The sequence below is a fragment of the Centropristis striata genome, chromosome 4 (assembly GCF_030273125.1).
Source record: "Centropristis striata isolate RG_2023a ecotype Rhode Island chromosome 4, C.striata_1.0, whole genome shotgun sequence".
Classification (NCBI taxonomy): Eukaryota; Metazoa; Chordata; class Actinopteri; order Perciformes; family Serranidae; genus Centropristis; species Centropristis striata.
Window position 1 is genome coordinate 28,623,087 of NC_081520.1, and position 12,609 is coordinate 28,635,695.

Here is a 12,609-nt window from a genome sequence, read left to right on the forward strand (position 1 = left end):
GTGATTATTTTGATCACACATAGTTCAATTGTAACAGCTTTTATTTCTCTATATAACAAATCAAATGAGAATACTTTACATAAGGGTGTCAGGGCAGCACTATGGTCTGTGCTGGTTGTCTACAGGCTTTTTACAGAGCATGGCTGGTTATGTGTACCATACCATAAGTCCACATCACGCAACTCTGAGGAGCATGATATACAATCCAGTAGAGACAGATCCGTAGTGACACAATTAGCACTAGTTAGCACGCTTGCTGATTTAGGCTTGGTATAATGTTCAAGAAAGGCACACCATCTTCTGCTGAGCATTAACCTGGAAACCTCACTGGGACGCCCCTTCTCCTACCAACTTCAACCCCATTCTAAAATCAAGGAGGTAAATATAAATCTGGAAAAGAATCCATCCAGACTATTTTGAGATCTCAAATTGCATACCCTCTCTTGCAGGGCACCAGCCCACCCCCCCTACATCTCTTGGTATAATGTGTGTCTCCCATGGCTATAATGGGAGAGTCCAGCGGGATGTTGGAGGTAAAGCCGGGCAGAGCACAGTGTGTTCCTGTGGCGGCCGCGGCAGAGAGAGGCTCTTGTTCACATGCACAGCAGCTAGCGTCTGAATAAATAAAAGTATCTGGTGTTGTTGATCCGTGTTGAGTTCAGTGAGGGAGGCTCCTATTTCTTTAATCTGTCCCTCTTCTCTCTCATACTGCTCTCTCCTCTCCGGCACCCTGCCTTCTCTTCTGAGTGCACCTTCTTCTCCTCAGTGTAATTTCCCCTCCTTCTGGCTTTCTCTCTCTGCATTTCTCTCTCTCTCTCTCTCTCTCTCTCTCTCTTACCACAGGTTTATCAATAATTCAGCATATGGATCTGGAGTAGGCAGACAAGCAGCGTGCTGGAGACAGGCCAACACACACTGCTGGGCAAAACACACAGAGGCAGGCCAGGCGGCTGTGGCCATTCGGTTGAGCTGCTTGCTTTAAGTCAGCTGAAGGCAAGCTTGGTAGATATATGAGGTTTGTTTTCATATTTTGGCAGCAGCGGTGTTTGGAGGGTTATTTTAGTCCTGTAATGCAGATGACACCAGTAAAACATGGACAGTGTGTCTCTGACATCAGCCACAGTTTTTGGATCTGGATTCACTCTCCATCAACACTTTTATCAGTAACTAGTGCCAGAAAACTGGAATAAACAGGCTTCAACTGAAACAGCTAGTGTGATGGGGTGAGTCATTGGTCATACAAGCCTCAAAACAAACTTCTCTTTAAAACTAGAAGTGATCAGAACATGAATGCACAACTTTTTAACATTGAAGGGTGAAGGGTGAAGCCTGAATCCGTAGCTCTCTGTATTGCAGCTCCCCTCACTGGAGAATTGTGCCAACAATCAACTGTGAACTCAGCTGTGAGAGACAGCATTTTACTTACAAATATTATATTATTATAATATTATTATTAGTTATAAACTGCATTAACTCAGTTGCAGATAGAATGGTTGCTTAGCTACTAACCTTTTAGTTATATAGGCCTAGTTTTGTACTGAATGGAACAAGTTTGAGCAAAATGTTGTATAATGACAATGTATTTCAATGGAAGTATTTAGGTGCTTTAGAGCTGGTGGTGTTTTAAAGGGGAACTAGGCCCATTTTCTCATAGTCTAAGTCAGTCAAAATATTATAAAACATGAAAAACCGAAGTGCTTAAATTAAAATGTGTGATATCGTTTTTTTATTAATCGTTGAACTGCTCCATAGACAATGAATTGGCGAGAGCCAGTCAGGGGTATGTTCTGAGTATGTGGCTCTGTCTGTTTCACAACTGAGAGCACTACAAGAAAATAAAGCTCATTTAAAAAACAACAACATTCTGTAGGTCCCCAAAAGCCTCACCATGCATTGCCTATCCCTCATGACATCACAAGTTTGACACTTATTTCTCTGGTTTCTGGCTTTGCGAGGGAGAGAGAGGAACTCATATTAACAAATATTGATTGAACTTTCCTTGGCCTAGAAATAACATACTGGAAGGCGGTATTCTCCCTTTATTCAGTATTACATTTGTTGGTCACTTAGACTGTATACATTTTTAAAAAACGCATCACCCAAACAGGGACTCCTGTTTTGAAGCCTCAAGATTGGCATTTTAGTGTCTCCATCTTGTCTTGTTTTTTTGCAAGTAGCACATGCGCAGAACAGATTGGGATCCATAATGATGCTATGTGTATAACCTATAGTGCAAAAAAGCTATCTTAGTTAGCAAGGGGTATCCATCGTTCAGAATAAACAGCCAACTCCTTAGAGTGTCATTTAGTCCAACTTAATACTGAAAAAGACATTTTGTGTCAAAATGTTACAGTTAACTTTGATGAACCGAAACCCCACTGAAAGGGTAAAAAGACGAAACACAGAGTGCACTCTGTTAGTGACTTGTCAATCACAAAGTAGCTTATTTGGGACTCTGTGAAGGTTTGACAACCCCTAAAATAAGGGAAGCGTGTATTTTGCAGTGTGGTATTAACACTTTTACTTAAGGATCTGAATACTTTTCTCCATATACTTTTTCCACCACTGCCTGTTTGTCTTTTTGGCCTTGCTTGAACCTCACCCCAACTGCCTAATACATGTACCTCTCCGTGTTCCCACAGCTGTGTCACAGCCAAAGACCCAGGGCAGCTAAGTAAAACAAGCTCAGCCTAGTCTGGTGGGCGAGCTGCTAAGAGTGAAGTGCAAACAGCAAATCACACCCATGGGAGCAACACCACCACACAACATAGACACTAAGGATTGATAAGATGATAGCAAACTATGGATTTCACTTCTGAGAGGAGATGTCTCCACGGAAACAACAACACACGCAGAGGCACGAGCATGCGGCACACACACACACACTCTGGCTACTCTGCATTTTCGGCCTCCCCTGAGGTTGTGTTAACCAGTAGTTGCCATAGCTACTGAGGCAACAAGCTGCATTTGTTTGCTTGCTACCGACACATAAAGGACTTAAAAGTAGCAGCAATCCAATTTACACTTACTATCAGAGATACAGACTGCTGGCTTATGCTCTGTACTCTTTTCCCTCTTTTAGAAAACCCCCCAGGACATGAAAAATTGTGCTGCTGGAGAATCATAGAACAGAATAAGATAGAACGTATGTGGATAAACAACATTACTACTGCCAGGCTTCTACTAAATCTGTATTAAGAAAGATAAGACAGAAAGTCAACAGAAGTGACTGCATGAGTGCAGTGGAAGAGAAGATTTTAGCAGCTGACTGTTGGCAATCCTGCTGGAGAGATGAGGTTTCACTTACAGGGCAGGTTTCAGAAAAACAAGCTAAAAACTTCTTAGGAACCACACTTTCATTACCTGGAACTGGGTTCAAGAGCAATGTTGCCCTTCGGAGTCCGAAAAAAGGACTGGCACATTACTTTTTCATGTCACAACGTAAAAACGAAGCAATGTGGATCACTGCTTTCAACTTAAAGTACTGGCTTGAAAACTCCATGCAAGTTTTTGTTTGATGATGATAGGCCAAACAAACCCATAGGTAAGGTCAAGTATATTTAGTGTAAAAATAAATTAGAACTAAATATAGTGTAATTTTAAAATTCTTCAATGAGCCAGATTGTGTTTTGAAAGTAAAAAAACATAATTTTCAAAATATGATTTTATGTTGTTTTTGTTTTTATTCTTTTGGGTTCAAAATGTTGATCAGTGAGTCAAGTGAAAATAATTAACAGGTCATATAAGTGAGGCTGTGCTGACAAAAATGATACCAACATGGTAATCATTTTATAAGTGGCAGAATGAAAAGTATTAAAAAACAGACAAAATCGCTCAAGACTCCCAAAGGATAAGGACCAAAAATGACCAACAGCTGGCAAAACACTAGTAACTATTCAACTATTCAAACCAGCATCAGAATGGTGAAGAAAGGTGATTTAGGTGACTTTGAATGCGTCTGGACTAACATGTCTTGTTGATGCCAGAGGTCAGAGGAGAATGGCCAGACTGGTTCAACAGGAACTCAAATAAACACTTGTTACAACCAAGCAGAAGACCATCTCTGAACGCACAACACATCGGTGAGTGTATTGCCACCTTGACAGAGGTAATTAACATGCCAAATAGAGCAAAAATATTTGTAATGAAATTTGAATGCCTGAAATTTATACATTTTTTAAAAGAAATTGATATGCTAAAAAGAACCACAGATACATTGCAAAGTCTATTGTTGCTTCTTATTGGGTCTATTATCTCAGTGAATTGTGCTTCTGTTGAAAATCAATCATTCTAATGAGTCAGTGAGTCAGTACATATTGTCCTCTCAGGTCTCCTGCTGGCCTATTAGAGAGCGGAGCCAATCTCAAGAGCGGTAGTAGAGTGTGTGTGATGACGCAGATGCCATAGCCATCGTGCCCCGAAGTGACACTGCATGAATGTAACATCAGCATGGATGCTCTCTGGAGATTTGTGTGTGTGTGTGTGTGTGTGGGTGTGGAGAAGTGCTGCACTATAGTAAATGGTTAGCTCAATATTGGGTGAGTCATTAGGGTTTTAAGGCTATACTGTACTTTTATGTACACGCGTAGTTTAATGCTGATTCATATACACCCATTTGATAGAAACAGGCACAGCAGACACATGTAGTCAAATAAAGTTTCAACAAACAGCTTAATATTTCACTACCCTGCAGCACAAATTGACCATTACATAATGTATCTGTGTTGACTCCTTAAGGATTGTTGGCCAGTTCAACATCAATGTCTAACTGATTACTTGTCCTTCACGACAGCCCACAGAGTGAGCAATTTGCTCACATATGCAAGTGAAAATTGCGACTGTGTGAATGTTAAAAAATATTTGGCCACACCAACTCAAGGGATGCTTGAGTTCTGACACAGAGATTGTCAAATTACACACATTTTCAAAGTTTCAACTCTAAAGTTCTTTCTCACTAGCAAAGAGCAATGTACAAAACATTCATTAGCAGCTTCTCATTTTTAGCCACTGCTAATTGCCATTTTTTTTACTGCCACTTTTTAGTTAAAATGTGACTTGTCTATTGTCATGTTTGAAAGCTCTCTGCAAGCTGGTGTCTGTACTCAACCAAAGATCACTTGTGAGGGAAGAAGCTCCAATCTGTTGGGTCACTGTTTCTGTTTAACAGAGTGACATGTATTCTCTGGTAAAACCAGCAGTTCACTCCTTTAGGTCAGTTTTGGTAAGACCCTCCCAGTTCAACTTTCGTTCACACCATATCAATAAGTTGTCAGCAATTACCAGAGTTTAATCTGCTGAACAAATCAGAAATGTATTCTGTGATTCTGAAGGTTTGGAAACAAGCTTTATTATTGCAGTATTCATCTCTTTAAACTGACATCTGCATATTAATTCAGAATCTGCAGGCAGACAATGGATTTTGGAAACATTCTAGTTTCCATTTGTAGTCAGGCCAGTATGTTTGAGGGGTAATACAGGTTAACAGTCAGTGTGATGATAAAATGAGAGGATGCGGAATGCACTGGCTGAAATGCCATCTTTTAACCTATCAGCTATCTTTTAACAATGATTTAGCTTTTTATTAGTTTTTTTCTGTTGATAGAGAAAAGCAGGTTAATGACATTGTATCTCAACCTTATTTATACAGTCTATGAGCTCAACTCAACAGTTGCTAATTGGACAGTAAAAATGAACAGTGTACGGAGGAGGACGTCTTAGCCCAGATATCCATGATCTGCTATCTGGATATTTGTTGTTTACACCTGAATGAAATACTGGCCATTGGTACCATGGAGTTGGTGGCACTACACTAATGACACTAATTTCATCCTCTAATTAACAATGTTAGCATTATCAATATGAATTTGAATTGTATTAATTATTAACACACCAACACAAGCTGTACTGACATGCCATTGCTACTTGAGCACAACAAGCTGTAGACACATCAGTGTTGACGCATAGTAAAACATGTTATCAAACAGAGAGCAACATTGCCATTCATTTAAAGTCATGTTTCTGGCCACTTTATTACTGTAAGTCAAGTATTTGCTCTCCTTTAAGCATTGTTTTTGTCATCACCAACAGGCTATTTAGCTGCTAAATACTCCATTATGTTTTCCAGTAGTAACGATATCTGAGCAGGTGGTGTACTGTGGATTTTTAGAGCTTTTTCACTGAAAAGATTTGCTCACTGCAACTGGAAAGCTGCTATTGAGACTGAACTGAAACAGCAATGGTGAGTCTTGTGCAGCCAAAACAATGAGCTGAAAGAAACTCGAAATAGACCTGTAGAACTGATGGGAACTGCAGAGATGGGTGATAATACTCAATTGGTTTGTCACTGCAGGTCACCCCTTATGCACATTAAGGTACTGATCAGTGCAGCTTTAGGTCAAGCTGCCATCAATTCATTACTTCATAAGCATAAGAACTGAATTGTAGAAGCTTTAAAAAAACCCTCAGTGACCCACTGAGGCACATAAAAACCACTGTTGGCACATCTGCAATGCAGGAAATCAGTTATTGTAATTATGCAAATTCACTTTGAGTGATGTTTTTTTTTTTGCTTTGTCTCTAAAAGTTAAAAATCCATAGGACATTCTATCGTTACCTTCACCACAATATAAATCAGAGCAGCTGTTAGCATTTCAAACAAAAATGTGTCACGAGGCAAAAAAACTAATAAAACATAGTGTACAGATAATAAATGATGTTAGAAAACAAGGGAATTATCAGGGGGTCTCTGAGCAGTGCTGGCTTTGGCTTGGTCTTACGGGCGGCTATATATACCCTGAAATGTGAGCGGATATGAGACTGCTGATGTCTGTGAGGGCTGCCCTCTCTCTCTGCCCCTGACAACAAAGTGCCAAGCTGTTTTGTATTAAAGCTGGGGTTGACTACTTGGCTATTCTAAAAAGTCATAGTTGGACCTTCTCCAGCCTTCCCTAGCTACTGGTTAGAAGCTATTCAACACATTTTTTCCTCCTCAGCCAAGTCTAATGTTGTCAGTATAGTGCTATATTTACTGCAGTATTTATAGCTAGATAAGAAAAGGGGAAATGAACTACAGGAATGCATAGTGCTTGCACATGAGAATTTATGAGTACCAAATAAAACCACAAAATTAAAGTTGCAATAAAAACATGTGGTTCACAAAAATTCAGAGAGAAGAGTTTAAATAGCAATGCTTTTGCTTGTCCTGTCCCCTTTCAGAAGTGCCTTCCAAAGCTCTGACACCTTTCCTTTTCCAACATTGAACATTCTTTATTACCACTGAAATGAAGGGAAAACTTGTTTTTAATTTCATGCTGAACTGTGTTTTCCATTGCAAAAACATTACTACTTCTCTTTAGAATGTTTTCTCACTAAACAACCATGTTGCTACAATATGAAAGCTGGAGAGAAGCCGCCAATTAGCATTTATTAGAGGCCATAAAAACAGCAGTGACCTCAGAGAGGAGTCAATCTGCAGGCTACAGTGATTGATGCTCTAATCTCTGCAGCTGACTGACTGTAATTCTTTATTCATTGAGCTCATCATTTGGTCAATTAGACACCATTATTAATAAAACACCTATCAATCTCTGTCATTCCACTTAGAGACGCTGAGAGAGGCATTAGATACATGGATGTGGCTAAAAGCAACAAGTGGTTAAAGCATTCATTCTCACTTTGCCACACATTTGTTTCCTATCTATTTGCAATGCATCAATTACCAGGAACACTGTTAACTTTTGACTTTAAAGACTTAGTTTTAAATAAATGCATTAAGAAACATTTTATAAATGCTTCCCCTTGTACAAAGGGATGTAGATATTCTAGAAAAAAATACAAATTTAATGAATTCCAATCAGTTTTCTGTAGACAGGAATCAACAGAGACCACCCTACTTTGTGTCACAAACGAGATTCTAATGCACACTCTGGCAACTGCACTTGACAATATTAGGGATAGCTGGGATACCTGGAAGCATATATGCATGGACGGATTATCATACAATGAACCCATGGACATATAAAAGCCCCCCCCCCCCATACCGGTCTTACTATAGAAGCAAGAATTGTTTGAATGACTTAGACATGCCTCAAACATTTCTACAATTTAACTGATAAAACAGAAATTATTTTTTACTGGGGTTACGTTTCCCCAAATAAAAAAAAAGAAAAACAGGAGTCGCTGTTTCGGGAAACTAACAAAAGCAATCAATGCAGATGATGGAAAACTAATTTTTTGACAAAAATCTGCCCCTTAGGTTCCAAAGTGGTTATGGGTATTTAATTCTGCCTACTAATTATCTCTAACTACCCTTAGAGATCTAAATAAGTAACCATCACTGTATTATATAACCGATGCATTGCATGACACTTTTTGTGTCTAATGCAGGGGACACGTGTTGGCAATGTGTGTGAGCAAACAAAACAGTTGGATAAAGCTTTCCTACTAATACTGGTATTATCCAAAACCCTCTAGTGGTGTAAGCCGCAATTCCAGTGCCTTATTGGTGTCATAGTCTAAATGTCTACATGGCAGTAATGCTGTAAACTGAGAAGGAACTGACGCGCAGCATCATCTTTCCAGTTTAGTCATTTCTGAGTCACTTATAAGCTGATAAAACATAACACATAACTTTTTCTGACACTCTTTCATAAAAGGGACCAGTCGATTCTGATACATCTGAATCAGTGATGTAAAACTCTGCCCTTACATGCAATAATGGCAATGCACAATTAATGTACATAACCATGAGGATACTTAAGATTTCAAATTTTCAACTTGGACAGCTTGTGTGTAATTGCAGTTACCTGCTGTATTTGTAGGGGTATGTGTCAGTCCCCGCAGGCTGTGATGGCTCTGGGGCAGCTCATCCTACTGTTGCTACCCCACAGTGTACGCACACACACACACACACCCAGAGGATTTCTGACACCGATCACTCCTGTGGAAACACACAGACATGTTACTTGACATACCAGCCACGCAGAGGACAGAACAGTAAGCAAGCAACTTTAAAAATGTTTTCTGTTGGCTGGGGAATTTCTTTTACAAATATATACAGTATCACTAGACGATATGCTGCCAAAACACTGCCATCAAACTATTTTAGTGGGTCAGGAAACCCATGCTTGAAGATAACACATGCTGCATGTGAGAACTATCATACTGCCTACAGGTATAAATTGACAAAGCTGCCAGAAACCAACCTTTCCTTTATTTGTGAGCAGAAAACGGTTTGACTTTACGGCACACACATTTACAACTGTGCAGACCACCAGTCAGCACATTCTCTGGATTTCATGTCCAATCACTAAAGATTGATGATGCATCCTTCAGCTCGTATTATCAAATCCGGAAAAGTTGCTCAATTATAAAGCTCAGGTAAAGAGAAAGTTGATAGTTTGACTCCATCTTGTAAAGCTTTATTATGTGTCTCTTCCAGCACTTGTTTCAAAGCACACATGACAACCAGCTACTTTATAAATTCCCACTATTCAATGCAAACTTCACACGTATCAACTGGTGGCATGCCCTATCCCTGAAGAGTTATTCACAGTTCTTCGAAGCTAGGAAAATCCAGAACTTTCTGAAACATTATCCCCGTCCTCTATCCTCGTCTCCATGGGAAGACGTACCCTACAGCTGTGCAAACAGCCCACTCAGCATGCATTCAACCGACAAACAGGTACCTAAAAGGAGAAAAGGAAGGAAGAGTGGCAGTTTAGTTGGTTTGCAAGAGGCTCACCCTTGTTGTTCTGAGCTGCCAGGCCAATTGACAGAAAGCAATGGGGTGCTACTTGGGAGGCTGTGGCCCCAGAGTGTGAGAGGATAGTATGAGCACAGCGATCCAGAATGCCACAGATCAAGTTACAGTGCCGGTAAATATAGCAAACGCCTATGACCTCTACAAGTCACTTAAAACTCAGTGGCATTCCAATTTGCTCTTAAAGGACTAGCATTAAGGCTTTTAATAAGTCAAGCTGGGTAAGCATCAAGTCCGTCCACCACACTGCTTTTGTCAGCAGATTGGCTGCTTTCACAGAAATTAAAGTGAGTGGTGAGCTTCACTGGATCATGATTCATCCACAGGCATTGCTCCAATAATAGTGCCACTGCATAGCAAAAGGCATTGATATTGCACACACCCCAAACTGCCACACTTAGTCAATTGTTGGCTGTTAGTTGCTTGGAAAAGTTACATATCAACGTGAAATGTGTCATCAATTTCAACACTGATGGTATTTCAGCTTTATATGATTTATCTCCGACATTAAATGTCTTCAAATGTATCCTTACTCTGGCCAGACCAACACTGGTGTATGAAAACATACATTTTCGACAAATTACCACATATTTCTAGCACAGGGAAACAGTTGACGTATGTGTGTAAGACAATGGAAAAAGACAGACGTAGTAGCCTACTGTGGCGGACAGTCTCCGTGAGGGGTATAGCATTACATGACACTGGGAGGAGATGGGACCACACTAAAACAGGAGCCATACTCGGTGCACTGCAGTGGGATTTGGTTTGTATGCGGCTGTTGTAAGGAACAGATATAAATGCATTTGAAATATTCCGCATAAACGATGATGGGAACGTTATTTTCCACACGTGATTAGATAACCACTCAGACACAAGTGCGTTTGCTCCGTAATGGAAGCGGGGCAGGTTGGACAGAGTACAGAGGGGGCGGAGAGGAGATAGTACCAGTGGAAACTCGCTGTCCCTCGAGTCCCCTGGGTCTGAAGGGGGAGTAGCGACGTACAAAGTTAACACAGTGCTTAATAACTAACCTGCATGCTTTATTTCGCCCCTGTTATAGCGGTTAAGGTCCCACAGCAGCTAGTTAACCCACGCTAGCTATCATCTCGCTAGCTAACTCAAGTAAACAGTGTGTTCAGAGACCTAGTGTCTTGGTTGTGGGTCTGTTACAGGAAAACTATCCACATTTAACGATAAACATAGCTTGTACCTTTAAACTATGAACTTTTTTGAGTTGGCAGCGGTTGTTCTCCCCCCTACAATACAACATAGGGCAGTTTATGTAGAAAGGAGTCTCTAAACTTGAAAATATACTAAAATAAAGAGCTGTTTCGTAGTTACAATGTATGCCGAATGCACTTATAAAATGTGCCATTTGATACGGTACATTACGTTATATATTAATTCCCGGTAAGAAACGATAGATTAAGATTGGCGGAGACAGGAGTTTGTGCTTCTGTCCATAGGATACAGCAGCACTAACTGCATCCACTCATATTATACAGTCTATGTTCTGTCCATAGGATACAGCAGCACTAACTGCATTCACTCACCTCACAACAGTTGGAGACCGTCCCCATCCAAACGGGTAGCGAAACGCCCCCCCGAAGATTATCTTTATGGCTGGTTTGTGTGGCTTTTTATACTATTTCTTAAGTTACTGTGTCGGTTCACCGATAATGTTGGACACCGTGCTGGGCTTTAAATCAAGACTATGCTGGTTTTCGGCCATGTCTCCCATATCTCCCATCCCTTTGCAGTTGTTAGAGTTTCAGCAACCAAGTAACGGTGTTGTTCGCTTTAACGGTGACGTCAGTCCGGTAACGAAGCTGATTTCTGATAGGTTCAAACCCATCTGTGGACGTCACCAGCCAAGCGCATCGACCCCGCCCCCTTACACTGTCACCATGGCGATGAACGTAAACACCAGAGATTGCTTTCATTGAAAAAAAAATTCTGCTTTCAAGGCAATGGGAGAGAGAGACTGTTTTGTTTAGTTTTATTAAAAATAATTCGTTTTCACGTAACCCTTGGGGTTGTCTTTTTTAGTTCAAGCGATATATATATAAATAAATAATAATTGAGGTTGTGTGTGTGTGCATATACATATATGTATATATATATATATATATATATATATATATATATACATACATACATATATATACATATATGTATATGTGTATATATATATATATACATATATACATAATAAAGTAATTTTGATTTGATTTAAATATATATATATGTATATATATATATATATATATATATATATATATATAATATATGTATGTATGTATGTATGTATGTATGTATGTATGTATGTATATATATATATATATATATATATATACATATATACATATAACCTGGACAATATATAGTATTTGAAACCCAAAAAATAAATATAAGAGGATAACATCTAAGAGGATAAAATATAAGAGGATAACATCTAATTCTACCTCACCTATATGATCATATGACCTGATAATAATTGTTTCACCTTGACTCACTGTACTCAACATTTTGACCATAAAAGAAAGGCAAACAAACAAAAATAACCATAAAATCAGATTTTGAAAATTATCTTATTTTTTTTAAAACTTTCAAAACACAGTCATGCTCAATAGCAAATTTTAAATGTTCTTCTACAAATACAACATATAAGAGATTTTTATACTCAATATATTTGACCTTATTATTGGTTTTACTTGGCCTATCATCATCAAACAAAAACTGGCATGGAGTTTGAAGCCAGTACCTCTGGCCACAGAGCGTGACATCATGAAGTAATGCACCGGTGCTGTCATGGACTCCACAGGGTTAATGGTTGGTTGGGCTAAAAA

General features: G+C 39.4%; 1 protein-coding gene across 3 annotated transcripts in view; it reads right to left on the bottom strand.

The window, feature by feature from the left end:
• usp2a (ubiquitin specific peptidase 2a) overlaps nucleotides 1–11,527 on the bottom strand; it is a 46,798-nt gene extending 35,271 nt beyond the window's left edge. The window contains exons 1-2 of one of the 3 annotated variants that reach the window (XM_059331603.1): nucleotides 11,314–11,527; nucleotides 8,805–8,938 (exon numbers count right to left, since the gene is read on the bottom strand). The gene's annotated coding sequence lies outside the window, so the exon portion shown is untranslated. Of the gene's footprint in view, nucleotides 1–8,804; nucleotides 9,201–11,313 lie in introns of those variants that run through there. The other 2 variants (XM_059331601.1, XM_059331602.1) reach the window with 2 other exon arrangements.
• Nucleotides 11,528–12,609: the final 1,082 nt, after the last annotated feature.